The sequence below is a fragment of the Macaca mulatta genome, chromosome 10 (assembly GCF_049350105.2).
Source record: "Macaca mulatta isolate MMU2019108-1 chromosome 10, T2T-MMU8v2.0, whole genome shotgun sequence".
NCBI lineage: Eukaryota > Metazoa > Chordata > Mammalia > Primates > Cercopithecidae > Macaca > Macaca mulatta.
The window spans coordinates 82109808-82130974 of NC_133415.1; the positions used below are offsets into that span (position 1 = coordinate 82109808).

A 21167-nucleotide genomic window follows, 5' to 3' on the forward strand; every position below is an offset into this window, starting at 1 on the left:
GCCTGGGAGATTCTCCAGGGAAGAACTGTCTGCCACTTGAAAACAAATGACTCCTAACTCTCTCAAATGGGTTAAACAAAGAGACTACAACAACAAAACCCAAGTAATTTGTTGGATCACATAAATTTAAAAATCCAGGGATATTTAGCTTCAGATAGAGTTTGATCAAGGGACTCAATAAGGACATCACGATCTCTGCATCCCTAGGCTCTCTTCTCCTCTGTGTTGGGTTCATTCTAAGGTTCTGTGTGCTTTTAAGATGACTGGCAGAAACTCTGGGTTATACCTGCATGCTATTTTTACTGCAATCTCAATCAAAGTTTCATGATATCTCATTGGCTTCAATTGGGTCATGTGTCCCATCCTGCGCTCATGCCAATCACTGTGGACAGATGGATGTGATGCTCTGTTTGGTCAGAACTGAATCATATGGACACTACTGGAGCCAGGGATGGATTCGACCCCACTCGAAATAGTGGGGAAGAAAGTGGGTTGTTCTCAAGAGGAAAATGGAGCATGGATCCCAGTAGGAGAGCAAACGAATGCTAGACCTCCTAGGGTATGGAGTCGGAATATGTTGTGGAATCCAAGTCAACAAAAGTGTTCAAGCAGATTAAAGTTTATTATCAATACATCAATTTTGACACAGCATAGGTGGATGCCAATGAGTAAGGCGAACTGGTGGGGGTTGGGGCCCACTGGAGAGCATATGCTGTGGCAAATGTGGCCCTAGAGTGGCAAAACCTTCTCTGATTTCCAAGAGATTGCAGAGATCTCAGTATGCATATGACATCTCTGTTTTTCAATCTCTAGGCAGGTAATTTTTTTAAAGTACTGAGTAAGACAACATGTTTAGGATAAGACACATCACCCTCTCACATTATTTTGTGAGTTCTTTCTAAATCTTTTTTTTATGAAAAATACTCTTTTTTCATTTTTAGTACTTTTCCCCTTATGCTACGGACTGCAGAACACTGTTGTTCTGGACTTTCTTTTCCGGACTGATTTCATTTGGTCAAGGAAGCACGTCTGCATAGGATGGAAAAAGCATGGTAGGAGCCACAGAGAACTGGGTTCAGATTCTGCTTCCCTGGGTGACTCTGAGCAAGCCCCTGAATGCCACTGTGCCTCAGTTTGCAGTCTGTCAAATGGAGAGAAAAATAGTGATTTCACTGGATTCAGTAATGTATTCAGTAATATGAAGTGCACTTGATACATAAGAGTTTATGACTCCTAACTATCTCAAATGGGTTTAACAAATAAACAACAACAATAAAATCCCAAGTAATTTGTTGGTTCACATAAATGAAAAACCGAGGCATATTTAGCTTCAGGTAGAGTTTGATCAAGGGACTCAGTAAGGACATCACAATCTCTGCATCCCTAGGCTCTCTTCTTCTCTGTGTTGGGTTCATTCTAAGGCTCCATGTGCTTTTAAGATGACTGGCAGAAGCTTTGTTTATACCCGCAAGCTATTTTTGCATTGTTGCTCCCTCTTAAAGGTGTGTGCCTCTGATTGTGGTATTTCTGATGTCACCTGAGTGAGGCACACACCTGTTGAAGGGACAAAATTATGCTGGTGGTAAGAAAAGCGTGAAATTAAAATTTTTTAATAGAGCTGTAACATACGTGCTATAAAAGTGTACTTATCTTAAGTGTGGCACTCAAAGGAGTCTTGCATTTGCATACACCTGTGTGGTCACCACTCAGATCACACTATAGAACATTTCCAGCACCCAGAGGGCTCAAGGAGATCATTTTAATAGGCTGTTTGTAGGGGATGTGGAGCAAGCCAGAGTTAGAATTGGAATAAAAACATTGAGGGCCTTGTGGATTACTGGTTCTTTGTCCATGCTACAAAGGCCACTGTGCAGTGATCACAGAGCAGGCATTGGTTAAGGGATGCCAACATCCCGGTAACCTTAAAAGAGCACGTTACTAATAAGCACACGGTTTCCACGACAACGCCATACACCATCACTAGCGAGGAAAGTCTTGTCATAATGATCATGACAATCATTATGATCCCTCGGATTTGGATCCCCCCGCCCCCACCCCCAGCTCCAAGCCCTTCACACAAATGAGCCCGGCCATGGGGCTTGTCTGTTAATTAAAGGCCACAAAGTGAAAACAACAAAAATCCCCACGACAGTGTCAGGAACAATGGTTCCCTAATAGATGTCATCTCGGCATTCTTGATTCATGTGCTGGCTCCATGTCGCCTCCCATTAGCTATGCAGATTTATAACAAAGATTTATAATCACTCCTCTAATATGTAAATCTGCATCTATGTTGCATTCCCCCACGATTTGGCTCATCTCTGTCTAACTTACACCAAGCCCCATTATTCTTTATTCCCAGGGCTCCCCTCATCCTTCATCACCTTTGACAGGAAGTGTGCCTTCTGAAAATGTGCATCTGTCTCAGTCTTAAACCCCAGTTACACCTGGTGAGCCCCTACAGGCCTGTCCTCAGGTTTGGGAAATCAGAAAGTGTTTTCTGGTTATTGTAAGATCCATGCTCTGTCTGGACTTGAAGAAGGAGCACTGGAGTTAGAGTCTCACCTGGGAGTGTGAGGATAGTCCCAGCTCTGCTAACCAGTCACTGGAGGTGGGCTGTGGCCTCCCCCAAAGAGTTTTCTCTTTGGTAGAGAAAATGATGGTGAAATATGGTAAGATCTTTTGTCCTTTCAGGAGCTGACACACAACACCTGCTCTGTACCTGTCAGTCCGTCAACTAAGCAACAAGGCCTCAGTTGCCTCATCCCAAAATGGGGATGATGGTTTCTGCCCTGATGAACAGAAGGAGGTCACGTGAGAAGACACAGGGATAGTGTCTGGCCCAAAGTTGTTGCATAGTCAGTGTTCATGCCCTCCCCTCCCATATTCCTCCAATCTTTGATAAACATTTACTAAGCCGCTGTTGTGTGCCCTGCGCTGGGCTAGCGGCAGGAGATTCAGCAGTGATTAAGCAAAATCTGTACTTCCTGGGGCTCATTTTCTAACAGGGAGACCAGTTGCCTACAGATGAACCAGGGTCTCCAGCTTGCAGGCGCTTGCTTGTGCTGTGAAGGGAAATACAGCGTGAGGGATGCAAGTGACAGGGGCAGGGAGGCTATCACTCAGAGAGGGCACAAGGCTCTCTGGCAGGTGACATTTGACCAGAGATGTGCAGCAGGTAAGCCTGTGGGTGTCTGGGTGAGGGAGTGAGGGAAATAGCCTCCCAGGAACAGGGAACAGCAAATGCAAAGACCTCGAGAAGGATTTGTGGCTGTTTGTGTACAGAAGAGTCAGGAGCTACGGCAGCAAGTCAGAGCAGAGGGTGGGAAACAGGGTGCAGAAGTGGAAGAGATCAGATAGTGGAGGGCGTCCCGCACCTTGCACCGTCCCGCTTTACACTGTCACCCCGTGTGACTGTGGAGCTGCTTTTTTACTCTCAAAGTATCCTGGTTTGGATAATGTATAGTATTGATGCTTCACTTATGGGCCATGGATATTGACTTTTGACCTATGGCGAGATGGGAGCCACTGGAGGATTTTCAGCACAGGAGGGGCCTGATCTGACCCAGATTTAAAGGGACTGTGCTGGTCGTTGTATAAAGAGCAGGCTGCAGGGAGCTCGAGGGAACGTTCTGTGTCCCTGTCTGCGAATGGCACTCTCCAAAGTGAACGTGAGAGATGGAGGTACCAGGAGTGACTTGGGAGCTTTTCTTTCTTGAGATCAAAGCCCCAGTCACAGTGTTCTCCCCTTAATATGCAGCCACAGGCATCAGGACTCTCAGACACTGCCAGTGGTAGTGGTGGATGGCATTTAAGACACTAGTCTGCAGAAGCCGGCCTGGAGCCCTCCTCTCCCCATTCCCGCCTCAGCCTTGAAAAATGTAGCCTCGTAGTTTGAGTTTTTGGGGAGAAAAATCTCTGAATTGGGGCTTGCTTTACATAAAATACAGATCATTAGAAAGTGTATAAATCAAAGTTTGGCAAATCGAATTGTATTTTAATCCACTGGGGAATGTTGCTATTCAATGTCCTCACTGATTTTACAGATTGCGACAGTATCTCTTGTCCATTTAGGAACATCGGTAAAACCCAGAAAAGTATCAAGAAGGTTCCCATGAAATTGATCAACAGTCAGAAGTTCAGATAAGATCATTTACGGAGCCCCTGCCCAGGCCAAGGCACCGTGAGGATTAACGCATTAATGGGGATAAATTGGAGATGAGCACATGACCTCTGTGCTCAAGGAGTTTGCAGTTCAGCAGGAAGACCTTGCAGAGCAAATAACTATGGAAAATAAAAAGAGTTACTTTGGGAAGACTAAACAGCAAAGGTTGCTGCAGGTGTCAGGAGCGGAGACCTGGCCTGGCAAGGGTTGAGGATTCCTGAGGAGGTGACTGAGACCTGCGGAGGGGCAGGACAGAGCTGGGGTGAGTGGGGGTGAGCGCAGGGAGGACTTTGGTGGCTGGGCAGAGACACTGCAGGGAGCTTGATCACACAAGACCTCTAGGCCGTGGCCATGATGTGTGGACTTTGTTTCAGGAACAAAAGAACGATGTGGAGAAGTTCAAGAGAAGTGGCATGGTCAGGTGTGTCGAATAAGAGTTTTCTAGAACAAGCTGAGGTATACATATTTATACATCAGTCTCCAACAAAGAAAACAAATATCGCCCTTGATCTCACCTCTCAGAGTTAGCTCTGATTAATATTTTAACATCTATTCTCCCAGGGTGGTTCCTCTGTGTGTCTCCGAACACTGGATGATATGCCTTTCTTGTTTAACATTATAAGGTCTTAAGCATTTTTATGCATTCATTGTAAGTGTCAATTATAAATCTGCATAATCATAATAGTTCACAAACTGGATATACCATAGTTTACTTCAGCATTTCCTAATGAACATGATGGTTTGCCTAGAATGTTCCGAGGTTTTGCCTTTCCTCTGGTGTCATTATTAATAGCACCTCATTCACTTTTGGAAGAGTTCTGGATGAAAAATTATATGGTCACCCTTCCTATGGGAAAAGCATTTGAGTTGCTTTCATTGTTATTACTATTATTATTGCATCATAAATAACTCTGTGATAAATATATTTCAGCTTGAAAACCAAATAATCACGTCATTGCTCCAAAGACTCTTAGAATTCATGTCGTGTTTCTTAAACTTCAGACGTGCAATCTGCCACAGCCGACACTATCTTTTAACATTTTTCTTCAATTCGACTTACTTTTTTAAAACCATGAATGAGCTGATTTAAGAAGGAAGCTTAATGTTATTACCATGAATGGAAAACCAGTATCATATTCCATTAATAGAAGTGGCATAACAATGAATTCAAGCAACAATTCAAGGAACAATACCATGAGGAACCAGCTGTAAGCTGAAGTCTGGTAGGGACAGGACAAAAGGAAGCTTTGCAAGCATTAGAGGGGTGTTAAAGACTTACTAGTCTCAGAGCCTTTCTCTTTAGTAGAATTGGAAGGCTTTAAAGAGCATTGAAAGCTTCCTCCCTCTGGGGTCCCAGGTGGCAGGTCTGGACCCAACATCACCCGAGGGAGTTGTATGTGTTAACAGCTAAGGTAGCCTCAGATCAGGACAGCCTCTATGCAGCACAGTAATGAGCTTGGAATTTACTCCTGCATTTTAAGCGTGAGAGTGGCACAGTTTTACCCCCTTACCACGTAACAAACGCTGCCCAGGCTCCAAGCCCTGGGCTATCAACTGATGCATCAAGTCACTCTCTAGGAGATGAAACAGGAATAAGCAAAGAAAACCCCACTGTAAGTGTGTATGCATTAAGGGCTGTAAGAGCATTAAGGGCTGTAAGAGCTTTAATTTTTTAAAAAGATTAATAGGCCAGGCGCGGTGGTTCACGCCTGCAATCCCAGCACTTTGGGAGGCCGAGGTGGGCAGATCATTTGAAGTCAAGAGTTCGAAACCAGCCTGGCCAACAAGGCGAAACCCCATCTCTACTAAAAGTACAAAAATTTAGCCGGGCGTGGTGGCAGGCACCTGGAATCCCAGCTATTCAGGAGGTTTAGGCAGGAGAATTGCTTGAATCTGAGAGGCGGAGGTTGCAGTGAGCCAAGATCATGCCATTGCACTCCAGCCTAGGCGACAGGAGTGAGACTCTGTCTCTAAAAAATAAAATAAAAAATAAAATAAAATAAAATGAAACAAAACAAAGCAAAACAAAACAAAACAATAGACTTAATGTTTTTTTTTTTCTTCAAGAATGAATCACACTCTGTCACCCAATCTAGGTGCAGTGGCGCAATCTCGGCTCACTGCAACCTCCTCCTTCTGAGTTCAAGTGATTCTTCTACCTTAGCCTCCCAAGTGGTTGGGATTATAGGCGCAGGCCACCATGCTTGGCTAATTTTTGTATTTTTAGTAGAGATGGGGTTTCACCATGTTGGCCAGACTGGTCTCAAACTCCTGACTTCAGGTGATCCAACCGCCTCAGCCTCCCAAAGTGCTGGGATTACAGGCGTGAGCCACTACACCCGGCCCATTTTTTAGTTTTGTGTTTACAGAAAACTCGAATGAAAGTTCAGCCAATCCCCATACATCTCTTCACTTCCTCCCAACACCTGCAGTTTTCTTTGTTATTAACATCTTGCATTAGTGTGGAACATTTGTTACAATTGATGAGCCAATATTGATGCAGTTACTAGAGTTCACTCTTTGTACCGTATATTCTGTAAGTTTTGAGAAAAACCCGTAATGACATGGATATATCATTACAGTAACACACAGAATAATATTAAAATACTAGTCCCACTAATATATAATATATAAATATGTTTTATGTATAATATGTAATATAATATATAAATAAAAGTCCCAGTGTCCTAAAAACCCTCTGTGTTTTGCCTATTCATCCCTCCCTCTCAAACCCTTGGAAACCACTGATCTTTGTACTGTCATAGTTTTGCCTTTTCCACGACGTCTTATAGTTGGAGTCACACAGTATGTAGTATTTTCAGATTGGCTTCTTTCACTTAGCAATGTGCATTTAAGTTCCTCCATGTCTTTTTGTGGCTTGATAGCTCATTTCTTTTTAGCGCTGAATAATATTCTGTTGATGGATATTGCACAGTTCATCCATTCACCTACTGAAGGACATCTTGGTTGCTTCCAAGTTTTGGCAATTATGAAGAAAGCTGCTACAAACATTCATGTGTGGGTTTTTGTGTGGACATAAGTTTTCAGCTAAGAACTATTTATTAAAGTTATAATTTCATTATGTTGTTTTTATTACTTTTGATGGGGTTGGCTGCTCTTCTGATGATTTAGTTAGGGAAAACTTCTCTGGGGAGATGACATTTAAAATAAGACCTAGTCGGGCGTGGTGGCTCATGCCTGTAATCTCAACACTTTTGGAGGCCGATGTGGGTGGATCACGAGGTCAGGAGATCGAGACCATCCTGGCTAACATGGTGAAACCCCGTCTCTACTAAAAGTACAAAAAATTAGCCAGGCGTGGTGGTAGCAGGCTCCCAGCTACTTGGGAGGCTGAGGCAAGAGAGCCGTTTGAACCTGGGAGGCAGAGGTTGCAGCGAGCCGAGATCACGTCACTGCACTACAGCCTGGGTGACAGAGCAAGACTCTATCTCAAAATAAAATAATAAAATAAAATAAAATAAAATAAAGTAAGACCTGAAGAATGGGGAAGGAGTGGCCATGAAAGAGCTGAGGGGAAGACACCCCAGGCAGAGAGAAGAGCAAGAGCAAGGGCTCAGAGGTGGGAGCACTGCTGGCCTGCAGACCCTCAGAAGGTCAGTGAGGCTGGTGAGGACTGTAGGAGGTGAGAGGCGAGCAGGACCTAAGGCCACAGTGAGCATCTGCGATTTTGTTGCCAATGTTCAGGAAGCCATTCGGGGCCTTAGCAGGGAGTGAGGGGGCTGAGAACTGCAAGGTGTTTGTAGACAGAGTCTCAGAGACCTCCCAATAACCCTGCTAGGTTGGTAAACTGTCTCCATCTTGCAGATAAGAAAACAGAGGCTTGGGGCAGGAGAAGGCTCTCATTCTCTATCTAACTTGACTTAAGGGATGTTATAGCTCAGAGCTCAGAAAGGGAGAGATGCAGAAACCAAAAGGAAGCCTCTAAGTATCTATCCGAGTTCAGCCTGAGCAGACAGCAAGGGCAAGAAACAGCTTCAGAATTCAATTAAGCAATAAGGAGATTAGCAAAGGAAGCCAGCTTTGACCTCCTGGGCAGGAGGAGAGCAAGGTGGGGGTGTTGGGGGGGTGTTGGGGGGAGGTGGGGGGAACTCTGGTCTCAGATCAGACAGAAGAATTAGGTAATGGTATGGCCAGAATCTAATTGCCCACAAGATACCAACCTCTTTAGAGGAAATGGAGTCCCTTGTTGTCATAGCAACCAATTGAAAAAAAAAAAAGGGCACAGCACATCCATCAGCAGCAAGAGAGAATCACCCTGGCCACTGAGGTATCACATCAAAGCAAAAATCTCTGGTCCAGAGGTGCATGTGTGCATCAGGATTCCGTTCACCCAAGACCCAAAACCATCATGCCTTAAACAAGATCAAAGTTTCTTTCTCATGAAAAAGTCAGAGGTGGGCAGCACAGGGCTGGATTTTATTTAGCTTTCACTGCTTCAACAAACCACCTTGAAACTTAGTGGCTGAAAACAACAATTCACACTTCATATTTTGCACACTGGTGAACTTCCCCTGTGGGTTTCTCCTGGGCTGCCTCCTGAAACTGCAGGAAACTGGAAGGTGGCCTGGGCAGAAGGGTCCTACATGAGCTTACTCCAGTGCCGGCAGCTGATGTTCCTGGCTGGAGACTCTCATCTTCTGGGAGGCGAGGCTGGCTTTCTCACACGGGAGTGTCAGGCTCCAAAAGTCACCCAATGTCAATTTTGCCACACGGAGGTGGGAGTGCAGTGCTGGGTTGATTCAGGGACACATCCAGATTCAAGGGAGGGAAACAAACTTTGTCTCTTGATGGGAAGAGGGCAAAGTCACATTGCCAGGAAGCACTGGGATGGCAGGGATCTTCCCAAACAATCTCTCACAGGTTGAAGTGGATGTTCTGTTCATGAAGTTGTCAGAATCCCAGAATTCTTCTAACCCATCACACCACCCACCCTAAAGAGGGACCCTGGACCTCCAGGTCCAAGACAGTGACTGGAATCCAAGCATTCCACCTGTGTTAGGCTGTTCTTACATTGCTACAAAGAAATACCTGATACTGGGTAATTTATAAAGAAAGCAGTTTAATTGGCTTATGGTTCTGTGGGCAATACAGGAAGCATAGTGCTGGCATCTGCTCTGCTTCTAGGGAGGCCTCAGGAAGCTTACAACCATGGTGGAACGTGAAGGAGGAGCAGGCACATCACAGAGCGAAAGCAGGAGCAAGAGAGAGAAAGGGGTCGGGGGAGGTGCCACACACACTTTTCAATGACCAGATCTCATGTGAACTCAGTGAGAGCTCACTCACCACCAAGAGGATGGCCCAAACCACTCACAAGGGATCCACCCTTATGATCCAAACACCTCCCACCAGGCCGCATCTCTAACATTGGAGATTACAACTCAACATGAAATGTGGACAGGGCAAAATCCAAACTGTATCAACGCCTGTGGTCCAGGTGGCAAGATGGAGGAACAAATAAAAAAGAGGAGGAAAGGACATACATGCCAGCTGTCTTTTCAGACAGTTTTCTGGAAGTTGCTACATAACATTTCTGCTTATCTCACTGGCCAGATCTGAGTCACATGGCCACACTTAGATGCAAAGAGGCTGGCAAATGCCATCTTTATCCTAGGTGGCCAACTGGCCCATTTAGAGTCTGAGGTTCTATTTCTAAGGAGGCAGGGGAGCATGGATATCGGGGATCCAGCAGTTTCTGCCACAATATGAAACCTTTGCCCCTGAGGTAGTACAATGTACTGAAAGATGTCACCCCAATTACCTTAAAATGGAAAACTTTTCCATCACTGGGCAGATATCTTTTAACCTCACAAAGATTTAGAAGTTAAACTCATATTATTGTGTAGTTGGTATTTAAAGTATTCATAACATTGAAGAGGGTTTTTTTGCATATTAGAGTATGAACAAATTAGCCTTGTGACTCCTATTTAAAATGTGTAATTGAGTTTAGACTTGTGATTCTTCTGTTCAGAAGCACACGAATCTTTTTATACTAAATTTATAAATGACTCCAGAGTGTGTAAGAGATCTTGAGATTCACTATTGTATAAGTTTTTAAATTAGATTTTCCAAAGTGGTTTAAGTACTTTGGAAAGTTTTGCTTGTCAGGTCAGGCAATGAGAGTGTTTAAAAAAGGAAATTGAATATGTTAAATTAGTAAGTCCTGTGTAAAATGTTGAAGATAATTTAATTAAGCAAGTTTGCAATTGGGACGGATCGTTTAACCGAGTGAGTCGATTGACCATTAATCAAAAGCCCCTTGAAACTGACTGCATAGAAATCAAATAATAAGTTTTGTAAAGTGAATGACTAGGATTTTTTTTAAAGCTACTATATTACATTGAATATTAAGTAACAAATACTTGCAAGAAACCTTTTCTGCAACCAAAAAAATCCCTTCCACACTGACATTCCCGAGTTCACTCAGGAGCTAAGTTGGGGTTTAGGGGTAACCCCCAAAGTCCTTGCTTGTCTGCTAACTACATGGTAACTGCCAGTCTGGGTAGGGAACATTAAGGGTATGGAATCGGCAGGACAAGGCACCTGACTGGATTGGGAGACAGAAAGAGGAAAAGCATCGAGAATGAGCTTGGTGCAGTTTGGGCACAGGTGTGTATGCAGAGAGCACCAGCAGGCCTTGGGAACTCCTAAAGGATCCCCACCATATCATCTCATCAGCTCTCTCATCTCAACCTCCCAAAGTTACACATTGATCTTCACTGGAGATTTTCTTTTGGAGAAGGAGGTCCTAGCACACTCTCATGAAAGAGTTGGGGCTGACACTGAGGAACCCTGGGGAGCCCTGGAAGACAGAGTGTCTCTGAGAGCTACCTCCATGCTCTCTGCCTAAGGGACGGATCCTCAACGTAACCACAATCCGAAAACAATCATTGCTAACATTTGGGGTGGATGCTATGGGAGCCACACCCCGGCCCCTGATTCTGGCTGTCGTACCCCTCCCCACTCCAGATCTGGGGGTGCAAAAGACCAGTCGCTCACCTCGTGGTAGTGCAGTGCCCGCTCCAGAGCTCCCCTGGGAGCAGGCTGAAGCTAGTGCACAGCTGAGACCACTTTCTTGCTTGGCAACATGCTGCGGAATGCTCTGCTGGCTGCCAGGGAAACTGGTCTGAGGGTCAGGCTCCCTCCTTCACCCTCAACTTCCTTCCCTTCTTGGACAGCCACCTCTGCAGGCCCTCAGTGTTTGTGGAGTGAATAACTTGGGTTACACAAAGCCCTGGCACATAGTAGGCCCTCAGTGCAGTCCCCTTTGACTTCCCAGAGGTCCAGAGTTTTCAGAGAGATCCCGGGACGTCTCAAGCAACATCTTGTTCCTCAATAGTGACCTTGCTCTAGCCTTCAGGGCTGCACCTGGACTTCAGGGAGTCCTAATGGGGCAGGAGATCCCTGGCCCCGCCTTCTGGGCCGGTGCGCGAAGATGCTGCATGCACAGGAGGTGGCGGCCGCGAGGCGGGTGGGCGGCAGCCGCATGTCTCTGATCTGGGAGCGCCCCCTCGTGGCGAGATGAGCAATGCACGTTGAGGGAGGATTTCCCTACCGTCCAGGTGGTCTTAACGGTTCGAACTCAAGGAGACAAGAGAGGCGCTCAGGGATCATCTAATATAAACGGGCGGTCGTTAGCATTAAGATGAGAAATCTTGGTGCTTCCTATTAAAATATGTTGTTGTGCAGTGCGGTTTTTCCTCTTAGCCTGCAAATGATTAAGCAATTTCCTCACTGCAAAGAAAGGGAAATATGGTTTGCCCCAGCTTTCATCGGAACCAGTGGAGAGTGAGCTTGGATAGTGGTGTTCAGAAATCTAAGCCTCACTCGAGTAGAAAGCACTTTTGCTTCCTCCACCTATCCCATGTTTTCTCCATTTAAAATTAAAAACGAAGATAAAAACAGGCCCGAAGTATTTTGTCTACCTAGCTCTGCCTGAAGCTCTGGAGGAAATTTTCAATAATGATGATGATGATAAAAGCAAAAATAGTAAACTATAAATGTTGAGAGCTCTCAACTAAGGTTGGAACGTCTGAGAGGAAGAGCTTTTCATGAGCCCAGAACTCGTAAAGAAAACGTTATTCGTGGCACTCGCTGAAGGTGGTAAGGCCAATTTAGGGGTCCCTGGCGATAGGTATAGGGACGGCTGCAATAGGGTCTCACGATGGGGAGAGAGCTGGGACTCAGTTCTGACTCCAACAGGGACAAGTGAGAATTTATAACCAAGGAGCAGGGCGGGGGTCCGTGGATGGAAAATTACTAAGAGGAAACCTCAGGGATTTTCTGGCTAAACTAACGTGATAGGATTATGGCTGAAGGCAGGCCAAGCTGATCAGATATCCACTGTGGTCGGATACCAAGAGTGGGGATTTTTGCTAAACTGATTTAGCAGGATTCTTGCTCCAGCTGGAGTCTACAAGGACAGAGAGGTCGCCTAGGCAAGTGGAGGATTCAGAGGAGACAGACTAGTTTGTGTCAAAGGAGAGAGTCTTTGTCTCCTTTGACCAAGCCCTGGGAGGTGCTATGGGTGAAATTCAGCTGCTCAGATGTGCAAATAAGAAAGTGTGCTTCTGTGAGAGAAGAGACATGGTATGGGCTTTATCCAGAAGGGATTTCAGGTAGTACAAAAAGAGTTGGGGGACCAGAGTGAATGAACACTTGTTGAGCCCTTATTGTTGCCATGTGGCTCTTATTATTGTGTCAGAGGCATTGGAACAGGAGTGACTCCATCTTGAATAGGGGCTGGGTAAAATAAGACTGAGACCTACTGGGCTGCATTCCCAGGAGATCAGACGATCTTAGTCACAGGATGAGATAGGAAGTCGGCAGGACTAGTATCACAAGATACAGGTCACAAGACCCTGCTGATAAAACAGGATGTGGGAAACAAAACAAAACAAAACAAAACAAAAAACCACTGGCCAAAACCCACTGAAACCAAGATGGTGATGAAAGTGACCTCTGGTCATCCTCACTGCTCATTATGTGCTAATTATAATGCATTAACATGCTAAAAGACACTCCCACCAGCTCTGTTACAATTTACAAATGTCATGGCAATGTCAGGAAGTTACCCTATATGGTCTAAAGCAGGAAGGAACTCTCAGTTCTGGAAATTGCCCACCCCTTTCCTGGAGCACTCTTGAATAATCCACCCCTTGTTTAGCATGTAATCAAGAAATAACTATAAGTATACTCAGTTGAGCAGCTCACACCACTGCTCTGCTTATGCTTTACTTTCCTAATAAACTCGCTTCCACTTTACTCTATGAACTTCCCCTGAATTCTTTCCTGTGTGAGGTCCAAGAACCCCCTCTTGAGGTCTGGATCAGGACCCCTTTCTGGTAACAATGACATCTTTATCTTAGCCTTGACAAATAAAGGCAATTTTTCCATTTTACAGATAGAGAAACAGGCTCAGAGAAGAAAGGGGCTGAGCTCAGAGTGACATCATTGAAAAGCAAAGGGCTAGGATTAGAAACCAGGCTCCTAATATCAACCTCAGTGTTTGCCACAGCACTGGGTCAATGGGTCTACCAACATTCATTCATCCATTGATTTATTCATCAAATGTTTATTGAATACCTACTATGCACCAGATACAGTTACAAATACTGGGGATACAGCCACGTCCACAACTGGCTAAAGAAATTAGGGCTACAAATATTGCTGGGTGGGAAGGCTCAGATTACCAACGATATTTCTTTACTAACTACTTTCGTTTATCGGCTCATTCATCAATCCATTTATTTTTTTGTCTTATTTTAGGCGAAGATTTTACTGACTCATTTATTCATCCATTCTCTCAGTCACTTATTTTCTTATTTACTTATTCATCCATCCACTCAAACATTGATTCATTTGCTCATTCATTCTTTTGATCATTTATTTATTTATTCACCTGCTCATTATTTGTTCATTCTCCTACTCCATCAATCATTTACTCATTCCTTCACTAATTCATACTCTCATGTGTCTGTAAATCTCTCCATCCATCCATCCTTCCGTCCTCCTATACATGCATCAATCCCTCATGAATCCATCCATTCCTCTGTCCACCCATATCTCCCTGTCTTCTTTCTTTCCTTCCTTCTATTTCTTCCTCCCTTCTTCTTTTCTACCTCCCTTCCTTCTTTCTTTCTTTCCATCTATTGGATCCTCCAATCACTCCTCCATCAATCCCTCCCTTCTTCCCACCATCCACCCCTACATTGCCTGTCCATTCTTTCAGGCCTCATGCTGACCCTGAAAATTAATAAATAATACAACCCATTTCCAATTTCCAAGGCACGCACCGTCTAGTAGTGGTGAGTGACAAGAAGAAAGGGCACCATATCACTGTGATTAGAAATGTGACAAGCAGGTAGAGGAGGGTGGCACAGAGGAACCCTAAGTCACCCGAGGGCTGGGAAATCCAGGCTGAGTCCTAAAGGAAAAATTAGCCAAATTGAGCAGGATGGAGGCAGTAGGAGTTTCAGGCAGAGGGAATCACATATATACATGCTTGGAGGCAGAGTGGGCACAGCGTGCCTGGGGACAGGCAAGTGTGGCTAGAGTTTAGGAAGGGCAGGGAGGCAGTGGAGAGATCACGCCCACTACTCTCCCAGGCATTGCTTCCTGAGATTCTTAGCTTTGTGTATTGTGAGGATGGCCACATTTGGTGCTCTGTCTATCCCAGTCCCCCTCTGGCCTCCTCTATCAGCTTGAGAGGGCAGTCCCATAGGATTGCAAGAAATCCAGGCTACCCATAGTGTTGTGGGTAACAGGGCCCACCTCTCTCCATCACTGTCAGAGCCAGTGGTGAAGAGAACACTGCCCCCCCAGCCCTCCCCTTTGTCTGTGGTGATACCCTGGGCTGTGATACCCCCACAGAAACATCTTCTAGATCTGCTCCAGCACAGCCCTCCCCAGCTTCCACGCCTCCCCCATGTCTGATGGGTTTCCAGGCCCTGCCCTTTCACCTCTTCATCACCTCCTCCTTGTCAGCCAGACAGATATTTACCTAACTCTGACCCCCATTATGCCAGCCTCTCCCTACCAGCCCTGTCTCTTACCTCTCTGCCTCTAGCGGCTTCCTCTAGACCCCACATGCCCATTCCTCTGCCTCCAGAGTAGCCTCTCTGAAGCTCTGATATCCTCATGCCATCCACCTGCATAAAATCCTTTAAGGACACCTTGTTCCAGGCCAGGGGGTCAAGTCCAAACTCCTTGGCCAGGTATTCGGGTTCTTTATCATCTGGCACATGCTATTTCTCCAGGTTTGCCTGGCTCTTACCTCCTCACGTGTCCTATCCATGAAGACCAGAGCCCCAGACATTCCCAACACATCCCACTTCTACTCACCTTTGCCACCTTGTAACTGTTGGACCTTTGCCTGTGGTGGCTTTCCCTGCCTTGTCACCTCAGAAGACTCTTGCTCATCCTTCAAAACCCGGTTGGGTGCATCCATCAGACCTTGTCAGGATTGCTATTTTACCAGTCATCACAGTTCATTGCATGTCTGTCTGTCTCCCTTCACTAGACTGCAAGCCGCTGGGAGGCACAAGACTTTTCACAGTCTTCACTGCTTTCTCAGTGTCTAAAACAGTGCCTGACACACAAAAGGTACTCACTCAATCAGCATTCTATGGACAAATGAATGAATGAACAAAATATCTCTATGGATGTCCGGGTTTAAATTAGGCCTGTAACACTTCCTGGGTCCTCTGAGACTGTGTGTCCAGCCTGGCCGCTTATCCTCCATGGGAGAAGTCTGCAGACATTGGACAAAGTCTCACATGACGTCAAGTGGGGAAAACAATCCGGGTGCTTGGCATTTAGGGCTGGTTTCCAAGCGTTTATCTTCACAGGCAGATCCTGTCTCTAACGCTGGCTGGCAGATCACTGTCCTGAGGGTGGGATGGGCCACCCAGAGGTTACCCAGCTGCTTGGATTATGGTAGTCAGGTGAACTCTGGAATCAGAGCCAATGATCTCGGGGAGAAGGTGGTGGTGGATGAAGACTCATTCTGAGGTGCTCGCAGCTGATTTCTGAGGTTAACTCAGTGCTGCTCTGCATTGACATTACCGCAGCACACGCTGGGAAGTCTCCATTCTCTACTCCTGGCACAAAGCGCCCTGCCTTCCCTTTTGGCCCACAGAGAAGGGACCACGTGTCCAAGAGGCAACAAAATGAGATGCTAGAGCACAGCTGCCAGGCTGCCCACCCCCACCTCTGTCTAGGAGATGACCTTGGCAAGTTCCAATCTGATAATTTCTGCCTCTTTAATTGGGGTGTTTAGACCATTTACATTTAATGTGATAATTGATATGGTTGGGTTTAAATCCACCATGTTGCTATTTATTTTCTGTTTCATTTGTTATTTGTTCCTTTTTTGTTCTGCTTCCTTTTTAAATTAATACTTTTTATGATTCCATTTCATCTGCTTTGTTGGCTTATTAGCTATAATTGTTGAATTATTTTCGCAGTTGTTTAGAGTTTATAATACACATCTTTAACTTATCACAATCTGCTTTCAAGTGATATTATACCACTTCACATATAGAATCAGAACCTTGCAACATTATACTCCCATTTCCCCCCGTTGACCTTTGTGTTGTTATTGTTATACATAGTATTGCTTCACATATTATAAACTCAATAGTACACTGTTGTTATTTTTGCTTTAAATAGTCAAATTTATTTTTAGAGTGATTTTACTTTAGTTGTATCACTAGAGTAAAGTAATCACTCTAGTTGTCATTTCCAGTGCTCTTCATTCCTTTGTGTAGATTCCGACTCCCATCTGGTTTTTTTTTTTTTTTTTTTTTTTGCGTGAAGGACTTATCAACACTTTTTTGTATACAGGTATGCTGATGATGAATACTTTTTTTTTTTTTTTTTTTTTTTTTTAGACAGGGTCTTACTCTGTTACTCAGGCTGGAGTACAGTGGTGTGGTCTTGGCTCACTGCAGCCTCGATCTCCCCAGGCTCAGGTGATTCTCCCCATCTCAGCCTCTTGAGTAGCTGGGACTACAGGCATGTGTCACTATGCCTGGCTAATTTGTGTGCGTGTGTGTGTTTTTTTTTTTTTTTTGGTAGAGATAGGGTTTTGCCATGTTGCCCAGCCTTTCATTTTTAAAAAAACATGTTTGCTGGATGTAGAATTCTAGGTCAACTTTCTTTTTCTCTGAGCATTTTAAAGATGCTACTCTATTTTCTTCTTACTCGCATTGTTTGTTTCGAGAAATCTGATGCCAGCCTTATGTTTGTTCACGTATATATATATCCTGGGTTGTTTGTTTATTTTCTGGCCGCTTTTAAGATTTTTTGTTTATGTCTAGTTTTGAGTTATTTGATTATAAATGGTCCTTGGTGTCATTTGTTTAATGTTCTGAGATTCTCAAGTATAATCTTGTAAGGCAAAGTGGTATAATATCAGTTGGAAGCAGAAGGTAGACTGTGATAAATTAATGTGCTTGGGGTTCATTGGGTTTCTTGTGTCTGTGAGTTTTGTTTACATCAAATTTGGTAATTTTTCAACCATTACTTTTCCTTCAAGCTCTCTTTTATATATATATATTATATACAAACATATATATACATATGTATATATTTATCTGCTTATAAATATATCTGTCTGCTTATATACATATCTATGTATGAGTGTGTGTGTTGTGTGTTGTGTGTGTATATATATTATACCAGAAGTTGTGCCACATTTCGCTGATGCTCTGCTCATTTTCTTTCAGTCTTTTTTTTTCTCTATGGTTCATTTTGGATAGTTTCTCTTGCTATATATTTAAGTTACTAATCTTTTTTATTCGAGTCTTTTTGCTGTCTTCCATGTCACAATTTAGTATACTCAGTCCTTCCTCTAGTTTCCTGAACCTATGAAATATAGCTATAATCATGGTTTTAATGTCTTTATTTATCAGTTCTATCATTTGTGTCATTTCTGGGTCAGTTTCCAATGATTGAATTTTCTCCTCATTAATGGATTGAATTTCCTTGCTTCTTTGCATGCCTGGCGATTTTTTAATGGATACCAGACACTGAATTTACATCATCGTGTGCTAGGTTTTTTTGTGTGTGTTTCTATAAATATGTTTGATCTTTTTTCTGGGACACAGTTAAGTTCCTTGGAATTAGTTTAATCTTTGCTTTTAAACATTTTTAGATGGGACCATATCAATGCTTAGTTCAGAGCAAATTTTGTCCAACTACTAAGGCAAAAACCTTGTGAATCCTCTGCCTAAAGCCCTGTGAGGTTTTCCACTCTAGCTCCTAAGAACAAACTATTCGCAGTCCTGTATGGGTACCTGGGGTTGTTCCCTCTAATCTTTTCAGGTGGTTCTTTGCTGGCCTCAGGTAGGTTTCACACATGCATGTGTTCATTAGTACTCAGAAGACAGGAGGAGCTCTCTGCTGATCTCCAGAGCTCACCTGTGCTCTTGTACCGACTCCTCCTCACAAGCTCTCTTCTCAGTGATACTCTGCCCTGTGAACTCCAGACACCTTGGCCTCTGGATTAATGTGTTTGCATTGCTACAACAAAAATACCCAAGCCTGGGTAATTTATAAAGAACAGAAATTTATTTCTCATGGTTCTAGAGGCTGGGAAGTTCAAGATCAAGATGCCAGTGTTGGTGTCTAGCGAGAGCTGTTCTCTTCTTCCAAAATGATGCCTTGAATGCCGCGTCCTCCAGAGGGGAGAAATGCTGTGTCTTTATATGGCAGAAGGCAGAAGGGCAAAAGGATAGACTCCCTGTATAACAACATTAATCCATTCATGAGGGCAGAGTCCTCATGACCCAAACATGTTCCAAAAGGCCCCATCTCCCAACACTATTGCATTAGGGGTTAAGTTTCAACGTTAATTAATTTATTTTTTTTGGAGATAGGGTTTTGCTCTGTTAACCAGGCTGGAGTGCAGTGGTGTAATCATGGCTCGTTGCAGCCTTAACCTCCTAGACTTCCTTTCACCTCAGCCTCCTGAGTAGCTGGGACTACAGGTGTGCAACACCATGCCTGGCTAATTAAAAAAAAAATTATTTTGTAGAGATGGGGTCTCATTTATCTTGAACTCCTGGCCTCAAGCAGTCCTCCTGCCTTGGCCTCCCAAAGTGTTGGGATTAAGGGCGTGAGCCACTGCATCCAGCCTCAACATAAATTTTTACAGGAGACAAAAACATTCTAGCCGTAGCAGCCACCCAGCTCCATCTCTTCAACTCAGGAAGACCCCTGGGCTCTACCTGGACTCCCTGTCCTGTGCCATGGCCTGAAAACTCTCTCCAGATAGTAGTAAGCAGAGGCAATTGCTAGGCTTTCTTTGGTTTTGTCTCTCTCAGGGATCACAGTTGTGTGTTGCCTGATGTCCAAAGTCTTGAAAACTGTGGATTCATATATTTTCCCCAGATTTTTTTTGTTTCAGCTAAGAGGATAAACCCATTCTCTGTTTTTCCACCTTGATCAGAAGAAGTCAGTGAATGAGCCCAGATCTCTTCTCAAGGAACCAATATATTTCCAGGTGTTTCAGTTGGGGGGCAACCAGGATGGAGAACTATTGGTCTAAGCCATCCTAATTCCTCTATTAATTTTTTTTCAAAAACACTGGATGCACCAAACAAGACCTTCTATATGCCATATTTGGCCCTTGGGCTGCAATTGTGAGATTCCTGGAAACAGGAAAACTTACCTGTTTCCAGGTATTTTTTGCCTGTTATTTTAACTAGTTTAAGCCTAAAAATAGATAGTCTTTGCATTTTACTGCCCAAAGCTAGGAGTTGAGAGAAACAGGATTTGAACCCAGGTCCTCTCTGACTTCAAAGATACCATCATTTCTTTCATGAGATTCTTACCCCATTGTTCTCATTTACACTGTTACATTTCACATTATTTTGTGTGTATTCCCCCACCCCACCACCCTGCACTTTGAGACTTCCTTGTCTTTGCATCCTCTAAGTTTAGCAGAGGGCCTGACCTGTGGGAGATGTTGAGGGAATTTTTGTGGAACAAATAACTTTTCTCCTTCTGTTTGCCCTCTTAATGTTTCACGCCTCCTCTAGTCCACACACGTCTATTAAATGGGAGGTATGTTACCAGCAGCACAGGTGGGATTTAAATGAAGCGCCTGTTACCTGTGAGATGATGCCCCTACTCCTACAAAAGAGACACCAAGACACAGAGTTCATTCATTAGAGGAGAAAAGGGCTAGTTAACATTCTGTAAACACAAGCTTTGAGGGATTTTTAAAAATATTTAAAGTCCTGAAATATTGGAGCTGGGACATCCAACTTCAGTAGTCATCAAAGAAATTCAAATTAACAAACAAAATATTGGCACAGTTTTAAAAAACCAATAACATGGGATATTAATAACAAGGTAAGGAAAAGATGACCTCATATGCTGCTGGTAGCATTATAAATCAGTATAATTTTTCTGAAGGCCATTTAGCAAAACATATCAAAAGTTTTAAATATGCTCATGTAATTTTCCTCAGCAATTTCACATTTAGCACATTATATGCTAAGGAAATAAGCAGACAGGTGCACTGTGATTTATCCGTGAGAATGCTCATTGCAGCACTGTTTAGTTGAAGACTGTGGACTAGATAAATACATCACTATGAAGGATAAGCCCACAGCCTTTGAAAGCAAATATGTTGAAGAATAATGACTTGAAAAATGTTTTTGAACAATTGTTAAGAAATCTTGATTACACAATTATATGCATATTCATCATAATTAATACTTCCTTTGTGCTTTACTAATTTAATTAACTCATATAATCCTTATAATAATAATAATCTTATAAGGCAGGTACTGACTGTCCTTGTGGACTTAGAAGTTGCGTCATGGAGAGGCAGCCTGACTTTCCTGTGAGCAGGTAGCGGGTGGCAGAGCTGGATTCCAACTACCGGTGCTTAGGAAATCTCAGAACACTGAGGCCAGGGCTTCCCAAGGTGTGGTCCGTGGACCAGCATCCCCACATCACCTGGAACTTG

At 43.9% G+C, this 21167-nt stretch overlaps 1 long non-coding RNA gene across 1 annotated transcript in view; it reads right to left on the reverse strand.

The window, feature by feature from the left end:
* Positions 1-21167, reverse strand: part of LOC107000450 (uncharacterized) — a 60350-nt gene that overhangs the window by 30574 nt on the left and 8609 nt on the right. The window contains exon 3 of the long non-coding RNA XR_013399769.1: positions 11183-11917. This is a non-coding gene — a long non-coding RNA (uncharacterized LOC107000450). The remainder of the gene's footprint in view (positions 1-11182; positions 11918-21167) is intronic.